The sequence below is a fragment of the Gymnodraco acuticeps genome, unplaced genomic scaffold (genome assembly GCF_902827175.1).
Source record: "Gymnodraco acuticeps unplaced genomic scaffold, fGymAcu1.1, whole genome shotgun sequence".
Taxonomy (NCBI): domain Eukaryota; kingdom Metazoa; phylum Chordata; class Actinopteri; order Perciformes; family Bathydraconidae; genus Gymnodraco; species Gymnodraco acuticeps.
In genome coordinates, this window is record NW_022992232.1 from 1,195,915 (window position 1) to 1,221,678 (window position 25,764).

At 44.0% G+C, this 25,764-nt stretch overlaps 1 protein-coding gene across 9 annotated transcripts in view; it reads right to left on the reverse strand.

Annotated features, from left to right (window-relative positions):
- Window positions 1-17,271, reverse strand: part of LOC117539835 (RNA binding protein fox-1 homolog 3-like) — a 440,361-nt gene extending 423,090 nt beyond the window's left edge. For all 9 annotated transcript variants that reach the window (XM_034206182.1, XM_034206177.1, XM_034206181.1 and 6 more), the window contains exon 1: window positions 17,148-17,271. The gene's annotated coding sequence lies outside the window, so the exon portion shown is untranslated. The remainder of the gene's footprint in view (window positions 1-17,147) is intronic.
- Window positions 17,272-25,764: the final 8,493 nt, after the last annotated feature.

The following is a 25,764-nucleotide window of genomic DNA, read 5'->3' on the forward strand; positions in this document are numbered from 1 at the left end:
ACAAACAACAAGATGCTCTACGAAGTTATGAAGTCAAGTTGAGAGACGATGAGTCCCACCTAGTGGAGGATGGCAGTGTGTGGACTGGCCTTTCCCACCATTGTCATCCCCAAAGCACCCAGCATCATATAAATATCCAGTCAAAGTATTTTACATGACATGCCCGAACACACACTATCAAATCTTGCATATGGTGGTCGAACACTCTTCTCTTTTCACAACAATCTGAATACTGCTGTTGACTCTTAGTGCATCCGTTGGGGCAATAACACTAAAATGAGTTATTCCACTGACTAGTCACTTAGTCTATCACATACAATGTGTTGGAGCGCCAGCCAATAGAAGCGTAAGTGTTACAAGTGATGTCACTTTGTAATGAAGTAAGCAAAGGATTCCAATGGAGGCGGGGGGGGGGGGGGGGTGAAACTTTGGGATTTTTGTCTTTCCAGAGCACATACATGCATACACATATAAAAGACCACACCAAAACAATAACAGGCCTCTTTAAATGTTATTAAGCAATGCTTTGTTCCACTATGTAATCCAAAGACATCAAATACTTGACATGTTTATGAGCCTATAACGTCTTCCATCCAGGCTTTTTTATGCATGACCTCACAGGCCATTTCACAACTGGAGGCCCTTAATGTTTAGCTCATTCAATTAGAGAAAACAAAAGATCAGACCGGTCAAATCTATTAGTATCTAAACAGCACACAAGTCATCATAAATGTAGAACTACAAAGTGCTCATTCGTCCAGCGGAGCAAACCATCAAATTCAATCTTAAGTCAATCGCAGACTAACAGATGCTGCTGTATAAACGTAGCCTGACAATCAGACTGAATTGCCATTTTGTTCCACTTCATTATTCAGCCTGACATTACGGGACTGTTTTCTGTTGGGGAGGGGTTGTTATGTTGCCCTAACCAACCAGCAACGGGTGATGTATGTGTCCTGTCAACGTCACTTTCTGTAGACAAAGTAGCTGTAATGGCGAATGAAACAGTTGACAATTCTAAATACATTAAGCGAATGTAAGTGCTTTCTGATAAGTCAACATAATAACTGCACAGCTGTGTCAATGTCATGTGGACTGTTCATCATTTTCTTGGCATTTTTCCATTGTCACTTTTCTGGCTCTGGTCTATTTTTTATCCAGCCTATCAATTCTGAAACACCATAATTATTGTAATTGCTGAAGAACCTGAGGAAAGTGATGGAGAAGCATGGAACTATATCTAGAGAAGTTATAGGTAAACAGGCTTGTGGAGTAATGGATTACATGCAACATAATCAGGATCCAAAAAAACGTAACTATATTCCCTTACAGTTACATTAAAGAAGGATGTATTACAAACACATGCTGTGGGTGCTCTTAATCTAACAGTAGTAAACCAAAAAAGAGCATATAGTGTTTGTTGTAAAAGGAACAGATTTGATTTATTCTCTGTAAACTGTGATGTTCTATAGACTAATACTTTAAGTGTTAATCTATACGCCTACTGCCTGAATCTGCTTTATGATTTTCACTTTCTTTGGTTCAGTTGTTCTTTTTTTTATTCAGTATTCAGTAATATTCAGTATTCAGTATTCATTTGTTCATAAAATTGTATTTATTAAATACATGTATTTAATAAATTAACATGAGCATGTTCTGTTAGCTCAGATATTATTTTTGCTTTTTTTATGTGATCATGTTGGGCGACTTTTAATTAAGAAGTTGTGGGTTCAATCCCAGTGCTTGTAATAAACATGTCGAAGTATGGAAGATACTTAACCTCAAGTTGCTACCGATGGCCTGGCCAATGGTGTGTGATGGTACGCTTCCATGAGCAGGTGGCACCTCGCATGGCAGCCCCTGTTGAATGGGGTGTAAATGGCTGAATGATGACTTGTATATGTAAAAGCGCTTTGAGGAGTCGTAAAGACTGGATCAATTGTATATAAATGTAGTCTATTTACCATGTGTTTAATTGTCGCTGTTAAGTCAGGTTTTCCTTAAAATCTCTGAGCAGGACACATTTTGATCCTAAATATCTTTTAAGGCTTCAAAGTTCACATTTTTCTGTTGTCTTACATTATACATTTAGGTGAAAAACATCTAATTTCTTTTTTTTTTTCTTTTTGTATTCATTTGATTTTGAGGAAATCAAAACGTAATGAAAAGTAATCAGGTTACATTACTTTTATATTGTGATACTTAGTGATTACATTTGCATTTTACAGTTAATTAGTAATTGTAATGGTTTAGAATTGTTGAAATAACCCTCCCAGCCCTATAGGTAAATAACCTATTTGTTCTATGCCAAGAAGTCAGAGTAGCGCTTTAAAAAACATCTACAAAATATCATTAAACTTCCATTGTTTTGTGGTAATGGAAAAAATCTCAAAGAAAGAAACCCAAATGAACGGCTTGTATAGATACCATCAGGGGTAAAGAGCTAGAGTGAATAGGTGTTGTTGTTTTGATAACAGCAATCTGAAACATTATCAGCTGGACCATGAAGGGAACAACAGTCAATGCTATTAATTGCAACCCATTAGATGCTCTTACAGTACAAACACACCTGCTCCTTTAACAAGCCTTTGTGATAAGCTTCTGTGTGTTTATGCAGCAGGAGGAAATATGATGAATAATTGGGGAGTTGAGGCGCAGAATTCCTCCAGCATTAATCGAGCATCTGAAATATCTGATATTAGCTTCGCATGAATCATTGTTAATTCCCACAAATCCATTACTGTTCCATGTGCAACTAAAAATAGAGTCCTGATAAATCAATGGAGACACTAGAGAGTGATGCTGCCTGCTTCTGAAGATTCCTTTTTGTTACTGCACTATACCCTTGCCTCTCATCAATAATTATTTCCCATAATTCACAGATAGATTTTCTGTGTTCCGAGTGAAAGAGGAGGCACAACAGCCTTGAGCAGAGCGTTTTAGAAAACCCTCCCTAACTCAATGTGCATTCCTCACATTTGGATGACGTCAAGGCCCTTTGATAGTGCACAAAACATTTCATACTGGCAGAATCCTTGACTTGAATATTTCTCCAATGAAAGCGACCTATTTCTTGTTTATGCCAACAATGACAGGTTTTTGCCAATTTCTCTCTGAGTTGAAAAGAAGCCTAATCCATTTGAAATGGTGTGGCGATCTTCTCTAGCGATTGCATTGGTCACAGCTCAGCGAGCGTGCTGCCTTGTGAGGAGAGGCTGACCCCCCCGGCATGCCCTCCTCTCTGCTGCACTGAGAGCCTTCACAGACGACGGGCATTGCATGGCCTCACTCATGCACCGAGGTGCAAGGGCAGACAGGTTCATCTGCACACAATTACAACGGACGGCCGCATCCCATTCCAATTGCATTTCCGTTCACAGGGGGAATGATCCCGCGGTGCATATTACTGTGGCTGAGGCAAATTTAGCTGCAATGGAAGGAGAGATGGGAAAAGGCTCACCTCTTATACTAATCTGGGCAAACAACACTGCGCCGGTTCGCTATGAACATCCCCTATGTAAAAATGTTTTCAGGATGACAGAGCCGCCCTGCCTGTCTCTCACGGAAGACAGTGAATTAATTAAGATAACAAATTGCACATGTCAAATGTGTAATCTTTCCAATTTTTACTTAATGAGGCGTAACATTTGCAAGGCTGTGTTTCTGAGTAAAAGTAATCTCGCTGAAGCTAGTACACCTTAAAGAAATGCTGAAAATTAAAAACGGTGTGATACTTGATTCTGAGTGATATTTAATATATGCCATGTATACATTCATGCCTCCCAGGCCTGTGTGGATTCACAGACAGACATAAATGCAAATGAGGCGGAGTGGAGGAACTAGAGAGAGCGGGGGACTCAGAAGTCTGCATATCTGATAGCAAAGCGCCCTGATTAGAATTTTGTCATGCCACAATTTACAAATTAAAATGAATTAGATCTTCCATGCCCTGACCTCCATTAAAAACACTTCATTGTTGATGAGCCATGATAGCATCTGCTATTGATTGGAGGAGAATCAGTATGGCCAATCCTGTCTCTTCACAAGGAGGTCATCCAAAGCAATTTAGGCATATTGAGAGATTGATCAGGGCAACGGAGCTGCCACTTGGGCACACTCAAGGTAGAACAAAAGTGTAAGGTGTGACGCAACTACTCCCTGCTGCTCTGTGGGGGGGGGAGCATCTCAAATCTAAATGCTAATGGTTTCTTTAAGAGCCTGGCTGCCCTTTAACCACTACAGTCAGACTTGAAGGATGGCTCTCAGTGTTTCAACGCCTTTCTCTTGTTTTGACCCCTCCCCTGTCTCATCCAACACCACCGCTATCAACATCACAACCACTGGATTTAACTGGAGGAAAATATCTGTGAACAGTTACACAATCGGTTCTGTTTGATGCCTTTCCAACTTGCCTGGGAATTCAGTTACCTCAACCATAGTGAACGCCAACAGAAAATAACTCCAAGCTCCTGGTTTTTCTTCTGCAGAAAACACATTTGAAATACCTCTTGTGGTATGTTTGTATTTACATTGAGAATGCACTCTTTTCAAAGCGCTGACAAATATAGTTTCCACCTTTTAGGAACCTTTCACGTTAGCAGAAAAGATTCATTTGAATACATGTTTTTTCAACATTGCTTAAATTTGTAACCTTTCTTGCCTGCAATTCATGCACAAGATCCGTTCAATATGTCTTTTGACTTGTTACTTTGAGGTTATGCTTTCAGTTTGTTTTGTTTGCACATTTACAGAAAGGCTATAGGTCCGATTTTCGTTTAAAAGCATATTCACAAAAGAATCCATTAAAGCCCCAATTACGCAAACTGAAATGACCTCCATAAACTTACATATTTCAATGTATTAATGGACTTTGTATGAGATGCTATAAATTAGTTATTTACAAATGATTCCCCAAAACTTTGATGATTAACCAATCATCAATTGTACCAGCTTTATCCCTAAGGGTGAACCATGTCCAGATCTTCGGAGTATTATAATTTTACTTTAAATATCATCATCAATCACAAAATAAATGTGTCAGGCAGGGCCTCTGAGAAAATGGAGTGAAACGGTTACCTGTGCAACCTTGGTCTCTGAAGCGCATCAAAGGTTAGAAGCCTTTTATTGAACACTTTTGAGGACACGCATGAGCAACAATAGGGATTGTTCAGGTACAAGAAATATGTAGATTCAGCCATTTTTTCCGGGTAAAAGCTTAAAATACACATGTAGTGGTCAAATATATTGTTTAAGAAGAAATTAAAATGTTATGGCAAGTGAACGAGGGAGAAATCTGGAGTTAATTACTGTTAATCACACGTTCTGTTTTTTCTCATTGAGTTGTAGAGAGAATTGTATTTTCTATTCCCTAAGCAATTTTTGTATAGTTATCCTTGACCCATTAAAAAATGACTGCTACAGTTAATGTATTTATTTACTACTACTTTACTTTAAATCTTGCAAAGGAGTTGTAAAGGCACCTTTTGAAGGCCCTATACTGCCTTTCAGGGTTTGCGAAGCTAAGTTCCCTCCAGAGGGAATTTCTCTCCCACACACTCACCCCCACATCTCTAAGTGCTTGACCAATCATAACAGAGCCGGCCAGCTTACCAATCAGAGCAGACTGGGCTCTGGTTTTAGACAGAGGGTGAATAGATGTGCTGCAGCACAGGAAATATGAGAAAAATAAATCACTGTTTGAAACATGTCAAAGTAGAAGCACAAAACACAATACAAACCTAAAACAGGAGCATAATAGGGCCCCTTTAAGAGCAAACGTGCCCCTAGTGGTCAAAGGAGTAGTATGCACAGCCAAAGAAGGTTTCTGTATGTCATAAGGGACCATGAAAATCTGCCCAATGAACCTACAATGTACACAAAATCGACCATTTGCAGAGATCATCTCCCATTTGTGATCTCACTTTCTCGTTTAACCTCTATCCTAAAAAGTACTCAGCGCTTCTGTATCAGATGTCTATTGAGCCTGAATTCCCAACATTGTGTGCTTCACCATGGTAACAGAGATCAGAGGGCAAAGGTCACACAAAGCGTTGGTAGAGGTGTCGCTCTGCAGGGGCAGGGTGGGGGCGGAAAAACCTCCACATGGGCCTTTTTCCATACACTGAGCACGCTCATCATCTCCTGTCCTCCAGCAGCTCCCTGCAAGGTTAGTGAGAGTCAATAAGCCTTCCGCAAAGGTTAAGAAGATCTATGAGGAAGATATTATGCAAACAGTGATCTCTCTGGTTCCAGCAGAACCACAAATAGAGTGGCATAACCGTCTTTGTTCATTTCCCATCAGAAAGTAAATCATAAGGTGCTTCGTTTTCCTGCATGACTGGCTTATGAATTCAATATGAGCCGTATATACACTTTCACACAGAGTACTTTCTGAATACAAAAACGTGCATATCGAATGGCATGAACTTTGTCTCTTACAAAGAACAATAATTATCTGGTCATTTGGTATTACACTTTCTAGAGAGCTGATGGATTATGTTATCATTAAGTAGATAGTTGTTGGTGACTCCAACTTGTTCTGGATGTTGTAGTTTAAAAATTAATTTTGAAGAATTTCCTTTACAACGCATGAGGAGGTGAAGTTGCCTACCTTGAGATTGTACCTGATTTGTAAGTGTTTACCAAAAAAGAGTGAAGTTAATCATCAGAGGAGGCACATCCAAACTGTTTTAACTTATTGTTGGCTTCAAGGTTATTTGTTCAAACAGAGAGGAAGATGAATGAGGCAGTGTCCTCCATCTGAGGTTTACTGTCTTGTAAATGTCATAGGATTAATTAACACATTTAAAATCATATTCATTGTGAACAAGATGATGATTGTTAAACACTGCTCAGTTACGCAGCGTCCACACGGCCGGCGGGCCGTTAAACCAACAAGAGTCACTCCAAAACTCCACCAACCTCTCATTCCTTGATAACTAGTGAAGCCACAATAGAATCTGTTAAAAACAAGTTTTACCTTCTGCATATGCTCTTAGCATTAAGCTTAAGGTATTCTGTCCAAGTAATACAACTGATTAGCAAAAGTTGTTTGATAAAGAAGCCAACCACGTGGAAAAGGTCAGAACCGAATATAAATTATTTATATATATATTATTATTATATATATATTAGTTTGACTGGCTTACTCTGCTCAGTTATGGGAACTGAGTCTTATTTATTTTCTCTCTATTACCGGCTACTGTTGCCTCAAGGGGACAGAAGAGGTTTGGAGAAAATGTCACTGATTTGAGAAAGGGAAGAAAAGTTCTGTCCATATTGCTCATACAATCTATATTCCTTGAGCCCTGCATGGTTGCAGGCTTCAGTGTTAGTTTATACTTTACATAAGCACTTCTCAGATTGTCTAATTTTAGGGATTTTAAACGTTTCTGTATTGTAGAGGAAAATATTTGTGAAAAGTCAGAAAGAACTAACATGATTATTTGCAGTGTAAATGTTTTTTGGGCTACAGCGGGACTTGTATGCTAATAACACTCAAAACAACATGAATGACCATTGGAGAGTACCAGTGACAGGTGCACATTGTGAAGGAAGGGACGTTTAAAGCAAGTGGTTAAACAAAATGGAATAAAAGGGAAAGTGTGAATCAAAAAAAGGATTCAGTACGTCACTAAGGATACTTACGTTAGTTGATTGAATGCCTATGTTACGTAAGGTGACTTTGTTACGTATGTTAACATACCTAAATACGTTAAAAAGTTGACTTTTGGTTTGTCACAGGACACAAACAGTTGGCCTGGATGGAAGTCCTGTGTTCGTTTGACCCACCCATCCATCACAGTTTACACCCTTTGCGGACTATATTGCACTTGTGTTTCTGTCGTAACAACTATGACCACTAGAGGTCGTCGCCTATCAATAGACGCAATTGGTCGAAACGAGTTGCTTGAAAAGACGACTCAAAACTGCTATTTGTTGGAGAAGACTGTCTACATCACTCTTAGGCAGAACATAAACATATGATGTGTACAATTGGCATTAACGACTGTAAGAGTTAGCTGAACATAGTAAAGCTCAGTAATTCTATTAAATCTTCCAACAACCGCTTGGAATACAAAGATCTCTCAAAGGTTTTTGCAGAGATTACACATGTACTTGAGATGCAGAGACACTGGAGGTAACTTTGTGAGACGAAAATATTTTTGGTCTCCATATCTCTGTGATGGAATTATGTGTTCCGAAATTAGAGTGCAAATTTGAATCAAACCTCTAAGCGAGATCTGTGGGTTCTTGGCAGTGAAGGGGGAACACAACAGGATTCTCGTACATATGCCATGCACATCCGTGAGAAGCTCAGCAGGCTGCCAACACCAAAGTGTTCATCACTCTCCACCCACTCCTTTTCATAACATAGAACAGAAAATACAAAAATCTCCACAGTATCACAGTGAGCCCAACCAATCAGTGTTGAGGATCAAAACGCGGCCGTTCAAGAAGAATGAAATGCCCCCATTGATTGGCTGCACCGCTTTGGTCCCCCCTGCACAGTCTTCCAATCGATACCAGAGAGATAAGCAGCCGTCAGCCACGGATATTGTTGATGTATAACGCCGTGGCTGTGCGCCGACTGATGACTTCTTGCCGCCTTGGTCAAGACTCACTAGAGCAACTAATTATTGCACGCCAAGGGCAGAGCCAGACCAAAACAACCAACAACTCCCCAAAGACCCTGTTCATTCAAAGGCCATCAAGCCACCGGCCGATAAACACAGCCGCCCTTTATTCACGTTAGTCATCTCCTACATAATACGACCCACTTATGTTTATTAGGTAACACCTCACCTGTGCGCTGGCTAATCAGCTGGAGTTAAACCTTCGCAAGGTGAGATTAAAACCTAACACAGCAACAAGGATACATTACCAGAGAAGGAGCCGCTGTTATCGCTCTGTTTGTTTTTCAAAAGACAATGAAATAAATAAATGAGAAGGAAAAAAAAAGGTTCAGAGAAAATGAAATGATGGCGTGGCGGTGTTTTGTGAAATTGTGCTGTCAAACGTTTCTCCTTTCTAATTTCCTGGAGCGCAGATGATGGAGCATGTGTGCTGACAGCTGAATCTGATAAAAAAAGGAAAGAAAAGACTTCTCCTCTTTTTACACCTCACGAGCATTCATATGCGACATTTATAAATATAATAATAAAACAATTAGTCTGTGGCAAATGACAATTGACAGATACCATGAAATTTTTTTTCACCATGGTCATTTATTAAAGTGTCTGACAGGCACAGACACAAATACAAAACTATGTGATTGACAGAATAAAAACCCAGTTAATTGTTTATTTACAGTATCTTGGGAACAGTTTACAATGTTATGTTATACCTTATCGAAACAATAGCTTCTTAAGATATTCAAATTAACTGATTGCCTTCAAATATATTAAAACTCCCATGATGTCTTGACTTTTCAATGACTATGGAAGCTGCTACTACTACTTAGAAACCTACAAAGGTCTCTGAGCAGGCGACTCTGTGTGTGTTTGTGTGTCTGTACGTTTGATGGGACTGTCCCAGCATAACTGTCACTTTGCTCCCCTGTTACAGGTGCTCCACACAGGGGAGCTGGCAGCTCTGACGGACGCCTCCTCCTAGGGATTTATGGGAAATGACAGTTCCCGCTAAATAAAGCCGAAGTGGCCAGGGAAAAGGAAGACAACGGAAGTTCCAAACCGTGAGTGCACAGGGCTGACACGAGCTGAAATGTATGTCCTTCGCTCTGCCTGGCAATTTAGTTGGAAATGTGCTATTCATACTTTTAGGCCTGGAGAGTTAGAGAGACAGAAAGCAAGGGGGGAGCGTGCCCCACCCTTAATCTACTTCCTCTGTTTGGGGTAATGGTCTACAGGTTTTTCTCTGCCAGGGAAAATCACATTTCTTACATGGCTGACTCTTGATGAATTATTTCACATTTCACTTACTTACCTTTTTTTTAAAAGTTAATCTACATCAATAACGTTAAAGAAAAATTTCACAGCTACAAATGAACAGTTTCCCTTATTCAAACCCGATAGCTGTGGAGCGTCTGGCTGTCCATTTCAAACTTCATAATTTAACCGTTCCACAGAATATGTGAATGCACACGGGCCGGGCCAGCGTTCTGATTTCTACTTATTTAAATATGGACCATCTTTAATTGAGCAGAAACTGCTGTGGAGAACAGTGCTGAACTAATACTGAGGCTGAAATATCATTACGCTGATGGAAACCGGGCTCTCTGACTTTTATTGGCAGCTCCCGAGCTAAATGTGTAGTTCAATTCAGAGGCGGCCATAGCGGCAGAGGCAAAGTAATCGACTTGGGACAAAATGGTGTGGAAAATGACGTGTAGGCCCTAAAGCCAACCCCGTACGGGCAGAAATCTATCAGTCAGGTGCACACCAACATTGGCATTTTCACAAATGTGATTTAGCCGACGATACTGGAGAGCTGATGTGCTGGACCAGTGCTTCCAGTGAAAGAAAAATACTATTTCAAGCCATGCAATCTGCCGCTCCTGCTGCTGAGAATGCCTGTGCAGTTGGCTCAGTTTGAACCCTGTCATGTTCAAATAAAACAATGTTTTACATAAGAGACCCTGCAGTGTATCACAGCTTATTTAGGTCAAAGTAACCTGAACCTTGTGAGCATTTGACTCTGAATTCTAAATCCCTAACCTCATTCAAGCCGTCTCTTTGTCAGCCTGCAGAAAATCATTCCTTTGTTTTGAGATGAACACCAGATTCACTGCTGTTGCACACTACTGTGCAGAGTATTTTTGGCTCCGCTCTGCCAAACTTTGGACACAACCATTTATAATTCTCTCGCAAGGAAAGCAGCTTGCTCTCTTTCTCTAAACAGACTCCACGGGATGCAGACCGGTCCACGCTGTCATGTGGTCCGCTCGCAAAATCACATTACTTTTAAGCAGCTCAAGCTTTTTGCGAGCACCGAAACCAAAGCGTCCTCCACCAGTAAACCAAACATTAATCATCATAATAAGTCACAATTAAACAGCAATTATGTAAAAGACCTTTTCTGCTTTGGGAGCGTCTTCCCTCTTGCGTCAGCTTCTAAACCTCAGATTTGGAGTGTCTCTCCCAGCAGTGAGCACACCCACACACTTGTGCACACACACACACACACACACACACACACACACACACACACACACACACACACACACACACACACACACACACACACACACACGCAGAGCTGCAGAGTAGATAAAGTGTGCCTGGAGAGCTCTATAGAGAGGCCAGTTTTCCTCATTAGACCGTGTGTGCGCCACTCTCCAAAAAAAACTCACTCTAATCACTGTCACCAGACCTCGGCTGAAAAACAGATAATTAATGTTGGGCCGTGCCTCAATCGGCTTCCATGCTAAACAGCTCTGTGTACATATGTGTGCGCATGTGTGTGGGTGTCTGCATGTTTGTCTATTTGGAGTCTGTCGATGTAGGAGGCCCCCCTGGGAATGGTGGATGCTCAAGCCATCCACAACAACCATTCCTCTCCGGCTCGTAAGCTCTCAGAAGAACTATCGAACAGCAGATAATGATGACAGAAGAAACATGCCACCGTACCACAAAAGCCGTCTGCTGCTCCTACTTCTAGCATTTCCATCTTTAGTCACTGCTTTTGTAACATCCCACCCCCCTCCCTTTTATTTTGCTCCAGGTCTGCCCTTTTATTTCCCCTTCAACCATTTATTAAATGGAATGGACCTCTTAATCGTGTGCTTTGCAGAGCAGATTTATTTATGTTTTTTTTTTCTTTTCTACAGGCAGTTATTAATATCATAAATATTTGATGATACTTTGCATGACCCTGCAGAGAATGTAGAGAGGTAATGAAGGTTAACGCTCGGGGTAGGGACTGATTAAATAGCGACTGAGTGGCAAAAGCTCACCCATGGCTGCTATAAACTTTCTAATAAAAGGAACTAAATAAACATCCTGTTCAAAGCACCATTTCTGTACAGGGCAACTTTAACAAGGTAATTGACACATTTTTTTACCCACCCCTAGTGATATGTAACATGCAAATGGTTTTGGTTTATTTTCCCAGGCTTTGTTACTGTAAATCTGTTTTTCTGCCTTAAACCTAAAACCATGGAGGAATCATTTTACATGTGTTCCTCACAGCATTAAAAAAAGGCATTTGAATCAACAGCATGTGGTACATCCGGGGGTATGTGATATGTTCCATTACATTGAGGCAAAATTATGCTTTTGAGGGTCTCCCCTTTCCTCTAGTGTGTTATATAGATGTTTGTTCATGCCTGTAAATGGTCTGCAAAGGCTAAAAGTTCCTTCCAGCTAGAGTTTCCTTTTAAGAGATGTTGTTGTTGTTGTTGTTGTTGTTGTTGTTGTTGTTGTTGTTGTTGTATGTAAATGTCATTGTTCACTCTTTTGACCACCCACAGAAATCCCATTACCTCCAATTGTTTGGAATGGTGGCAGACATCTTAGAGATACCTCCAAATTCAGAACACATAACTATCTGCAAGGATGGATAGCACCACAGGTAAATGAGAAAATGTGAGCTGGCCCTTAAACCGTGTTGCTACTTTGGGGAATCAAACAAATGTTTTTGTTCATAATATATCTTCAGAAACTTGCAGTTGGCATTGCGTGGTAATCCTCCTGTATTCTGTCAGCAGCACTATGCCCTGCGAGTAATCATCTTTCTCACAAAGGCCTTATGAGGAGAGGCGCTTCTCTTCCCAGGCTCATTCAACAAATCAATTCTGCTTTTTGGCTTTCCACCAAGAAAAGAAAACTTCAGTATTTGCTACACATGTCCTTCATCATTGAATTGTGGTATTCATGGGTTTTTTAATAGAGCTGTGTATCCCATTGTCTGAGGAAGCGAAAGCAAACAGCCCCACAAAGCACCAATTACAACTCTTTCTCCACTGTGTCAAGAGTGGGAAACATATGATGGGGTTTGCAATCATGATCAACATTGTTTAAATGGTTACAAGTTAGTAAATTAGTAAATTCCTCCACTCGTTTATATAAGATGTGCAATTACCGGCAGCTAATACCCCAAAGTCACTCTGAGGTTTTCTGAAAATAAATGAAAACACGCAGGAGGAGCCCATCTCTTCCAGAAGACATAATTTAATCAGTGAGGCATCTGAATATTTCAAGAGCTCTGGCGTACAACGTTTATTGATTCTCAGAATGTGTCTTTTATACATTCAGATGTGGCGGAATATCTCAACAAAATGATTTGAGGCTGACATATATAATTTGACCTTGTCAGAGGCTGACCTCCTTCCCCCCACGTTTCCGTGTAATTGAGCCTTTAGGGAGAGTGGAAAGATTATCTGGCCCTTGCCTTGTAGGATCTCTATTGATGATCAAGAATGGTTACCAACCTTCTAATCGATAAGTGCAGATACACGAGCAGATAGTAATACATATGGGGTGACAGTAACTTATCTCGCCTTGACAAGCGGTTTAATAACTCCAAAGATCACAGACTTACATTAACGGCACCTCCGGGGTAAGCGCTTTGCAGTGAAGGGTATATGTAATTAAATATGTTTCCTAGGCCTAAAAGGCTATTAACTTCTCCTTGAATAATATTCCTCAACAATGAAACATGTATACAACGTGGAGCAGATAGATTTAAATCGCCGGTCAGAAACAGACAGGCCTTTCTGCATTTAAATTACAGATATTTTCATGGAGAGCCAGGAGCAAATCCAAATTGAAAGTTGCATTCATTTTGAGAGTATAAATTGCTTTTTTGTGATGTAGCTTCTGTAATCTTCCAGTGCTGTGAAAATCGTAGCTTTGATGGTGGTTATAGGTGATGCATGGTGAGTGGATTTATTTTTATGTAGGACACTGAATCTTTCACTCTCTAATAACCCTTTCCTATGATCCCTTGCATGGGAAAAAGGAGGCAAGAGAAGGAAGGAAGGATAGATAATTGTCTTGTTTACCTTGATTGTGTGTCTGTGCGTGTTTGTGTTAAAATCACAAGGGTTCAGTAAATTTGCCAGACACAGAGGAGGAAGTAAGTCTCATTCACTTTTTCTGACACATCACCAACCAGTGGCTTGTTGGGCCTCGAGAGGAGCCATTGATGTGTCACTTCACATTTCCTAACACTCAAGATCAATCCTTCATTTGTATTTAGCAATGTGGAAAGCATTACAAACTAGAGAATGCAATTCCTGAAGAAATTGCTAGTGGGAATGCTTTATGCTGAAAAGCTGACGCTAAACTGCTATTCTGAAATGTAATGTGTAAGAAGAAAGTGAAGAATTTAGATTGAAATGATACATGAACACTGGGGGCTTGAATGTGTGATGAGAAGAAAAAAAAGTAAAAAGGCTTGGAAAAGCAGCAGAATATTTGAACTGCAAACTTTTGAACTAACTTGATGGTGAATGGTCTGTCGCCATGCCAACAGCATTGATGACATCCCATAATACGCTTAGATGCGTTGATGGCTGCATGTTTACCAAACCTGTGAAGTGTTGGGCCGTTTGGAGCATTTTCACTGAAGTTATGAGAAAAATGTGTTTCAAACTGTCCCGTAGATGTGTTCACGGCTGGACTGTTAGCACACGTGAAGTTTGAGCACTTTTTGAACATTTTCATAGGAGTTATAGCGACATCGTCTTTTATGGCGAGGGATGCGTTTCCATGGAAACGGCATATGATGAAGTTCCGTAATTGACGTAGAGCTGTTGAGGGCTGGACCGTTAACCATTATCTGAAGTGTGGTGTTGTTTTGACCCTTTTCATAGGCGTTACGACAACATCATGTTTTATGACGAGGGATGCGTTTCCATTGAAACGGCATATGGTGAGATGTCAGATTTGACGTAGAGCTGTTGAGGCATGGAGAGTTGATATACAGGTGAAGATTGTGGGACGACCGGACCGTGTCCATTGGAGCTACAGCGACATCGTGTTTTATGGCGAGGGATGCGTGCGTTTCCATGGCAACAGCCTATGGTGAGATCTCATAATTGACATAGAGCTGTTGAGGGCTGGACCGTTAACCATTATCTGAAGTCCGCTGCTCTGAGCATGTCAGTTGGAGTTATGACATCATCGTGTTCCATGACACAGGTGATTATATTTGAGCTAACAGGTGTCCAGAGATCACAGGTTTCCATGTTTTTTTTTTCAAAATTAAATCTGTCCTCCACTCTAGCTGTGACATCACGCACTCTAAAATCTGAAGAAGGTCTCTTTACCAAGGTCTGAACAATGTTTAATATCTCTAAAAGTACTAATCAGATTTCAAAGTTGTTTAACACGAATAATGTCAGAAAGATGTGTAACATTTTAAAGTTGCAATGAGGTTTCTGAGTGAAAGTATGAAGGAGCAGTTAGCAGTTGAAGTTGCATGAAGATTGTTCAAGTCTGAAGAGTTTCTCCATTGACTTCCATGTTAAAAATGTGATGAATTATGGGATGTATCTCTGGAATTATGAAAGTTATGAATGAGAAAAGTAATAGCCATCGATTCCTGACCGAGCTGAATGTTTTGACGTTCGAACGGAGTTTCTGCGATGTTCAATGTGGGAGCTGAAGAGGTGCAAAATAACCCGGCGGAATAATAAATAATTTTGTGCGTAGCATAATAGATAGTGGGAATGCTGTATCAGTACTAAATAATCCCATATAGCTTTTAAATACAATAGGAAATTATAAGAGTAAAAATGAACAACAGAGAAAGTGAAAAAAACGAGATATGGAGCTAGAAATGAGAAAAAAAGGAACAAAAATCAATCAAATTTAAAGCAGACACAGGCGCTGTGGCGCATGTGATCCATGTTAAACCACATCATAAAAATGCAAATACCGCAGTGCTCACTCCAGGAGTTTAGAGTCCCAAAACAAATCTAATATGCTTAACATATATACCTTTTCATTTCCAACATTTGCTCAACAGATTGTCAGAGAAAAGTGAGGCGCCACACAATATCCCAGGGCCTCACAAATGTAATATAACCTGGATTGCAACGGGCCGGTGGAGATGGAGAGCTGTGGCATTAGGGGCCAATGGGAGCTCTTTAAATGAGAGAGTGGCCGTAAACACCACGTCTACTTCCCTACCCTCGCCAGCATTACTAGTGGAGCTGATGACAAGTGCCGAGCCAGCTCTCCAGTGCCTTTAATACAGAGGGAGCATTCTCCAGGGGAAATGCAATCTGTGTCCTCTGCACAGATCCACTGTCTGCACTTCCCCGCATGTGAGCCGCTATCATATTATACTCCCCGCTCTCGAAATGGGAGAAGGAAATAGGAAATCGCCTCGGCCAGAGATGAACCAGGAAGATAATAAAAAAAATAGTGTTACGCAAACGGCCGCAGATCAGCCCGCCATGCAGTCCTCCCCCTGGCTGAGCGCTAAACAATAAGCAGTGGGGATTGCTCGGGATTCTTTTGCCATTGATAAGAAAGTACGCCCCCCTTTTTACCCCGCAGGCATCTATTGGCTTAAAGCAGCTTAAGATGGGGGATAAGAAGAGGGACCTTCTCCTCATGTTGTGATCCAGCATGCCTGTATATTGCTAATAAAAACAGCACAAGTGCACAGACAAAAGACGCTCACAACAGGAGGCGCTGTGTGTGAAACATTATTCAGTTGACCTTGCATATTCCTGGGGAGATTTTTCATCTGAGCTGAACAAAGACACGTGAAAAATGCACAGATGACTTTTCAGCGGAGCAGTAAATCCATTAAAGTGGGGGTTTAAAGTCAAACATGTATTGTGAAGTGTGAGACTTTTTGCTGGATTGTTTTGGTTTACAAATAAAGAACAAGCCAAACAGCAGACATAAAGGAACACATCGCACAAAATAAAAACCACAATCCTACACTTCTGTGCCTGCCTGAAAAAGACAAAGACACTTGAGCAGAAGCTGGATGGTGAGTACGCTCTGGGATCTGTGTGTGTAGAGTCAAGTCACTGTGCAAGCTTGAAGTAAATGCCGGACACATATGCGTGTGTGTGTGCGTGCGTGCGTGCGTGCGTGCGTGCGTGCGTGTGGTGTGTGTGTGTGTGTGTGTGTGTGTGTGTGTGTGTGTGCGTGTGAGAGAGAGACAAGGTTTGTGTGACAGCGTTAAGCCTGAGTGAGAGGTGAAAGGACCGCTGTACTCACAGTTGTGCTCTTGTTTCCCTGTGGTCTGTCGGCGTGTCAGAGTTTCATCCTCTCAGCGTCTCTCCCTGGGCTGGGCTTCCTCTTCTGACCAAAAGGTGTGAGGAGGAGGAGGAGGAGGAGGAGGGATGCACGGATTGAACGCAAAGGAATGAAACCAGAGTGAGAGAGAAAGAAGAGAGAAGAGGAGGAGGAGGAGGAGGAGGAGGAGGAGGGGGGGTGGTGTGTTGAGAGAGCGAGATGAGAGAGGACGAGAGAGAGAGATGGACGAGAGACGAGAGAGAGAGAGAGAGGATTGAGAGATGAGAAGAGAATGGAGAGAGAGAGAGCTGAAGAGAGAGAGGAAGAGGAGAAGGCACGAGAGAGCAGAGACGGAGAGAGAGAGAGAGAGAGAGAGAGAGAGAGAGAGCGTGCTGAGGATGGAGGGAGAGCCAGCGGTGCCCTGCGATTGGCTTGTCAGTCCGGGAGAGGGAGCGGTGGTCTCGGCGGTGGTGGAGCGGTGGGTCGGTCTGTGGCGTCTCCCGATTCCAAACACCTCGAGAGCCGGTTCGCGCAGATTCCTACGGCTCACACACGCTCGCTGGCTGCCTCACGACTTACACACACTCTGCATCCTCATCACAAAGAGCGAGGGAGAGAGAGAGAGAGAGAGAGGGAGGGAGGGATGATAGAGTGAGGCAGACAGATTCAGAGGGCCAATGACAGCTTCAAGCTGAAGCTTCTCCTTGGCTCCTCATCAATGACAGGTACTGAAGAACAAGAGACTGAGGGATCCCCCCCACCCCTCCAACTCCACCATTATACACACACATACACACACAAATCACTGCTCCACATCCATCCGCTAACCCCCCCCCCCCCCTCCCCATCCCAATTACCATGGCCGCGGCAGATGTATTGGGCTTGTCAGCTCTCGAGCAAGGGCTGTAGAGGAGATGTGGGCTAACTTATTTCATCTCATTTAACCAAACTATAATTAGACAACACTGTGGAACAAATTTTTTGCACAACTGGATTGAGGATTTTTTTTGGAAGTGGGCGGTGTGAGGATGAGGATAGGTGGAGGGGAGGGGGGGCAAGAAAACAGACACAGGCAAACTGCAATTAGCTTTTTGAAAATCACCGGCCTGAAAGTTTAGATTAAAGCCATTTCCAGGAGAAAACACATGCGAGGAGAGAATTACACTTCCTGTATAAAAAAATCTAAAAGGACAATTGATCTACAACCAACTGTGTGTAATCCAGATTCATTGATTTAACTATGAGTTATAATGCTGTCATTAGAATTTGACTAATTTAGGTGAGAAAACGGCCTACACGTTCCAAAAACGAGATTCAGTCCGACCACGAAGCACTGTCCGGGATATTAGGCCTGACGTCTCAGCAGTCGACGCCCAGTTCGCAGCCGAATGTCAGGCTGCGGTATCTTTCCCCTCATTAACTGTCGTGTCTGGTCAACATCGGACCGACTCCAATCGGCTCCACGCAAAGTCCCAAGAATCCTATCTCTGCCTCTTCACTCCACCACATTCAATTAAAAAGAGAAATTGGCAATTAGATCACTGTTATGATCCTGTAACAGTGATCTAATCTGTAATTCATTGGCTGCTGCTCCCGTGGGGGGGGAGGGGGGGGGGGGGGGGGTTCTTGATGGAGTGGCTCGGATACTCCTTGGCATTCACCTCGGCTCGGGCAGCACACAGGGGCCGGGCGGAGCTTTGGGGCCCTTGGTGCTAACCAGAGGATTCTATAGCATCACCGCTGTGGCCTTGTTTGCCCCGCGGCAAGAACACAACCTGTAACACACACTTGTTTGTTTCCCTCTCATATGCATGGGGGGCTCGGTTTGCAGGTTGTAATATATGTGTGAGCATGCACGGCAACACACAGCTGCGGAGCACGAGGTACACAAACACTCTCATGGGAAGACATATATTACTCCTTAATTGAATTAAGTCAATTCCATTTGGTTAATGAAGGGGCGGGGGGTGGTTTGCCCTTTTAGGGGCATCAGGCTAACAATCACATTCAGACATGGGGGATGGAGTATGTTAGAGGAAGGGTGGGGTCACAATCTCCAGACTGGAACCAGTGTCTTGTCACCACCTCTGTGACTGGAGTCATACTCGCGGCAGCTCCACCACATGTGGACTGTCTGCACCACTTATCATCACAGACCTGAAACGGCAGCCATGTTTGTGTATTTCCTTCCTAAAAAGGCTTGTTACCTGGCAACATTTGATACATTAAAGGCCTTTTTATCTAATCATCCATCTTGTGGTGCTTATATTTAGTCTGCGGATTAATGCAGTGTCCTTTATAGCAGACACCCACACTGACACAGAGCCAGTGGCAACAGGGAAGCAAACTGACAATCATATATATATATATATAGGTGTGTGTGTGCCGGCGACACATACACACACGCATACGCACACAGGAACAGTGTGATTGCTCTGCTTCACTCGTTTAGCACTTCTAAGGCAGAGATCCCCAGAGGCCACCCATCACATCCAGTTACTGTGGCACACAGACACGACCGGGGCCCCACCTGGCTGCTCTCACCTCAATCTGCAGGAGGCAGGAGGCACTCGCACCATGTCGCTCTCTTTCTCAATCACACACACACACACACACACACACACACACACACACACACACACACACACACACACACACACACACACACACACACACACACACACACACACACACACACACACACACACACACACACACACACACACACACACACACACACACACACACACACACACACACACACACACACACACACATACACACACACACACACACACACACAAAGATCAAAGACGTGGTCACACACACACACACACCGAGCTGATATCTCTCATCAAAGATCACAAGGACTTTCCGCCGTACAGACTTTTACAAACTTGCCGTCACGCACATAAAGTTGTTACGAATCGCCTCGTCGTGTTAAATCACAAAAGTACATTGCTTTAACGCGTCTGCTAACTGTATCATAGTCACACTCTCTGACTTTTCACGGGAGGTGTGAAGAAGCTCCCCAGCCAGCAGTCCTGTATGAATAGACAGACTATTATCATCTCCATCCCCGGCACTCATTATAACAAATATTATGTAATTAAAAGAAAATGAGTAAAATGTGTCATGCCGGTGAGAATAACAGATGGAATAAATGGAAAATGGCTACATTAACATATACTTTTTAAGAAAGAGGACTAATGAGACAGAACTGTGTTGACTGTTTTGAGTCATGCTAATGGTTTCAGGTGCTGAGATAGAGATGTAATGGCGCGCTCAGGGGGGCTACCCTTGCGGGTTTAAAAACAAAGAGATAGGCGGCAGATAGCTGGAATGGGAGTTTGCTGAGCGGGGTGAAAGTTCTGTTAAGGGGGAACAAGAGGGTAAAGGAGGTGGAGGTCGTCTGGATGATGATTAGTGCCGGTTGAGCCTGACTTGTCACAGGTTGACATGGGATGCAATTATGGAGAGGAAGTTTCACAGCCCCTCAGGCATGTGCCAGGCATGCTGTCAATGCCGGCTGATGTGTGGGCTCTTGGCACTGCCAAAGGTGTCACAGGTGCTTATGTGTGCTCAAAACTGCTACGCTCCCATGAAAATTGGCCTTAGCTTTTCCCAGACGCACTGGATGATGACTGTGTGTGCATGTGCCCGTGCACACTCGGCTACCTTTGTTTGAGTATTAGTTAAACCCTACTCCACTCCCAGCTTTTTCTCCCTCTCACTATTTCCTTATTTCCTCTGAAGCTACACGTTAAAGCTACAACACTTGTGATTCAGCCGGCTTCTCACGCTGTTCCCACATCTTCTCCTTTTCCCGTATCAGCCTGCATATGACTCTGCCAGCAGTGCGAGTAAGCTCTGTAAGACCCAAGGCAAATTACCTCAGCGGGACACTGCACTTCTGTTCCCTTGCTTCTTCTCCCCCTCTTCCACATCGTCTTCTCTCTTCCCCCTTCTCTGCATGTCACAAATCAAAGTGTGTACCTCAGCACTGCCTGCACGTCGTGGGAGTGCAGCTTAAAACAAATTCAATGTCCTCCACTGGCCGAATAGCATCGATACAGTGTGAGAGGAAAAACTGCTTGTCCATCCTTTTTACTACGTGGGAAGAACACAGTATTTTACCAAAGGACACAGATGGTCATCTGGACTCTTGTCCGACCTTTCTTTTTTTATCATAACCCCTTTTTTTCAGAAGATGGATTCATAAAAAGACTTCCGTACTACCATCTAGTGGCTTGAAAGGCTTGCTGGTGGGCCATCAGGTGTGATTTTCCACTTCAGTCAATTTTTTTTAGAGGGGGAAATGGCCTGAAATTGGATCCTCTGGCAGCTTGCAGTTCCTCTAAACGAGCCTTGGGCAACACCGGCCTTAGATGCACCCTTATTTCTCTGCTGTCATTTCCAGAAAGATCCCAGTTCTAAAGATGCTGCCACTAATCCTAAAACGGGGGGTAGAGGGATGGTTATGTGTGTGATGCTCAGTAACATCTTCAGCAACACATCTGTCCACAATCAGATACAAAGGTAATTGTAAAACGATGTTAAGAGGAGCGTAATTAGAAGTCATGAACGGTGTTATACAGCAGCCTGTTAGTAGGTCTATTGGAGTCATTGGGGTCTGCTGCTTTTCCCTGTTAGTGTTGTTAGCAATAACTGTAGTCAGCCGGCAGGACGTGTCCCTGTGTCCTCTACCTGGGGCCCCGCTGTGATCACGCAGCAGGCGAGCATATGATGCTCCTTCGCACAGTTCATAGCCCAAAACCCCAACCAAGAGGGCCTGATTAAATCGGTGGAACAAGGCCTAATTAAAAAGGGTCTGATCAGGGAGGAGTACATTATTTAACACTACCCACACATACTGATGTCTGTGCTTCATATCCTGAACCAGAGACCTTTTTTGCTTTTGTCTCCTTTGTGTCATTCTTTCTCCCTTTGTCTGTCTTGTCTTTCTGTCTTTTATGACATTTGCACCACTGCTCTTTCATCTCTGAAATAGTGCCATTCAGTAGCCATGGCACAGTTGTGAATTAGTCACAGAGACAAATGCAGGGCCCGGGCTGGTGGAAGATAACATTGTGCTTTGATTAAAGACACAGAGAGAGACACCTACATCATCCTTTGGAATCAACATAGAAAGCCTGACATAAATATCCCCCTGCGGACAAATACAACAATGGGACAAGACGCAGAGATGTTAACGGTCGGTTCCTTTTGCTATCACACTGAATACCCCCCCCTCATGCTCCTACCTCTATCCAACCTATGCATTCTAAGATAAATAACCCTTCCTGTTTTATTATACCCTTTAGAAACCTGTAGACTGTTAAGAGGGCTTTTTGCTGATGCTGTGATCCAAGCAGCACGAGCAAAAGTTCACGGAGAAACTCATGTATTCATTCACTCAGCAGGGGATGGCATTTTCCATTTCTTTTCTTCAATGCTCTGGTCTTTTTTTTGACAGCGGCCAATTTCAGACTTTCTGATCACCGAGCGCAACAGGCACATCTTTCCACTGCTTCAGTGTGCTAACTACAAAACCTGAAGTCCACAGAAAATCACTGACCTATGACAGTGCACACCTGAGGAGAGAAATGTGCTCCATTGCCTTGTAAACATGTAAAGCATTTTGCATTCACAATCTGTTGTCATGAAATACCTAAACCTTAAGAAACACTTCAAACAACCACATCATAGGGACATTCAAATGCAGCACTCCATTTCACCCATTACTACAAGGGCTCTACGACAAGCTGAATTTATCAATTCATTTACACAGCAGCAAGCCAACTTTCTCCAAACAGGGAAAGGAAGACTGATTGTGCAAAGCTTCACTCTCCCCAGAGAAAACTTAAATGGCATTCTGAAAGTGCAGAACCTTTGTCAAGGCCTACGGTGGCCAACAGGTGCAAACGCGTTACAGCGCGGCCAAAAAGATTTCCATTAGAAGAAACGCACTGCAGTTCCAAACACAATGCAAATAAAAATAAAATGTGCCATAACACGTGCAAATAAAGAAACACTGTGAGCCTCTCCGCTCACACAGTGTTCAAATAGGGACGGAAAGAGCAGGTTGGTTTATCACAGGCGTTTATTAGCTCCAAACAAAGTATACACAGGTTTCCAACGTTGCCCGTGTGGGAACCTTCACAGGTCCTTTGGCGACCTCCCAGGATCCCGCCTACTGCAAAACAGCCCAGAACCAGGTTACGACATGCTTTTATTCCGGCACTGCCACTCCCTTCACTCCAGCAGCCGGCGCCCTAACCACACCCCGCTGCCACATACCCCCACTGCCCGACTCAGGCCGGGATCCCGCCGGCCGCAAGCTGACTCTCCCCCCCTCTGCTGAGCGAGAGAGGAAATCAGCCACGACCATCCGGTTACCCGGCCTGTGGATCACCTTGAAGTTGAAAGATACCACCGAGTGATCCGAGCGTTGGCATCCTTCATGCGGTGGAGCCACTGGAGCGGGGCATGGTCCGACCAGAGGGTGAAAGGGCGCCCCAGGAGGTAGCACCGCAGGGCACCGACCGCCCACCGTATGGCGAGGCACTCCTTTTCCACCGTACTGTAGTTCACCTCCCTCTGGGCGAGCTTACGGCTAATGTACAGTACGGGGCGGTCGACCCCCTCTAATTGCTGGGACAAAATGGCTCCCACCCCACTGTTCGAGGCGTCGGTCTGCAACACAAAAGGGAGAGAGAAGTCAGGAGAATACAGAAGCGGCTTACCACAGAGGGCTTTTTTAACCCTCTCAAACGCCAGCTGACACCGCTCCGTCCACTGGACCGGATCTGAAGCACCCTTTCGGGTCAGGTCGGTCAGGGGACTGGTCAACTCCGAAAAGGACGGGATGAACCGCCTGTAGTAGCCGGCCAGCCCCATGAACCTCCTGACCTCTTTTTTCGTCTTGGGCGCCAGACAGGCTGAAATGGCGTTTGTTTTCTCTACCTGTCACACCTGCCCGCCACCCAAGTGGTACCCCAGATACCGTACCTCCCTCCGTCCAACCGCACACTTCTTCGGGTTGGCCGTGAGCCCCGCCTGCCTCAGGGACTCGAGCACTATGTCATCACTGTGAATGATGACATAATAGGTTGGATTTATATAGCGCCTTTCAAGGGACCCAAGGTCGCTTTACAAGTAATAGGGCAAAAACAAACAGAACAAAACAAAAGTCAGACAGACAAAACAACAGATCGATTTAGGGGCCGAAAGCCTTGGCAAACAGATGGGACTTGAGGGCCCTTTTGATGGCGTCGAGTGTGGGGATGTTGCGAATCTCCGCAGGGAGAGCGTTCCAGAGGGTGGGGGCTGCCACACTGAAGGCTCTATCCCCGAAGGTTCGCAATTTGGTGCAGGGGGTGGTAAGCAGGCCAGAGTCTGAGGACCGCAGGTTCCGGGGTGGGGTATGTGGGTGAAGGATGTCCGGAAGGTACTAGGGGGCAAGGGCATGGAGGGACTTGTAGGTAAGGAGGAGGACTTTGTAGGATATGCGGGACTTGACCGGCAACCAGTGTAGGTGGATGAGGGTGGGAGTGATGTGCTGCCACGGCTTTGTGTGCGTGAGTACCCTAGCAGCACAGTTTTGGACATACTGGAGCCTGTCCAGGGTTTTGTTGGGAACCCCGAACAGGACACCATTGCAGTAGTCCAAGCGGGTGGTGACAAACGCATGCTCTAGGGTTTCGGCAACCTACTCCGAGAGTGACGGTCGGAGTCTGGCAATGTTCCTTAGGTGGTAAAAGGCCGATTTGGTCACAGATTTGACGTGGGAATGGAAGGAAAGGGTGGAGTCGAGGATGACACCCAGGTTGCGGGCTTCAGGAGATGGGGAGATGGAGCAGCCGTCGACCTCGAGGACGAAGTCACCAACCTTCTGGAGCAGGGCCTTGGGTGCCACAACCATGAGCTCTGTTTTATTGCTGTTCAGCTTAAGATAGTTGGAAGATATCCATGTTTTGATGTCATGCAGGCAGTTGATGAGAGACTGAGGGGGGAGCTGGGAGGATGGAGTGGTGCTGAGATACAGTTGGGTATCATCAGCGTAGCGGTGGAAATTGAGTCCATGATGTCGGATGATCTGGCCGAGGGGGAGCATGTAAATGGTGAACAGGAGGGGGCCAAGCACAGAGCCCTGGGGTACACCATGGTGGACTGGGGCCGGGGGTGAGTTTGAGCCACTGATGGAGACAAACTGTTTCCTGTTGTGGAGGTAGGATGTCAACCAGGAGAGCGCTGTGCCAGTGACACCTAGGAGGTCTGAGAGGCAGGTGAGGAGGATGTTGTGAGAGATGGTGTCAAACGCTGCAGAGAGGTCCAGGAGGATGAGGATGCTGAGGTGGCCAGAGTCAGCAGCAATGAGGAGATCGTTGGTGATCTTGATGAGGGCGGTCTCAGTGCTGTGTTGCTGTCTGAAGCCGGATTGGAAGGGCTCAGAGAGCTCATGGTTGGACATGTACAGATGGAGTTGGCCGGCGACCACTCTTTCCAGAGTTTTGCTGAGGAAGGGAAGGTTGGAGATCGGCCGGTGGTTCTGGAGGTCGTCGGGGTCCAGGCCAGGTTTTTTGAGTATGGGGGTGAC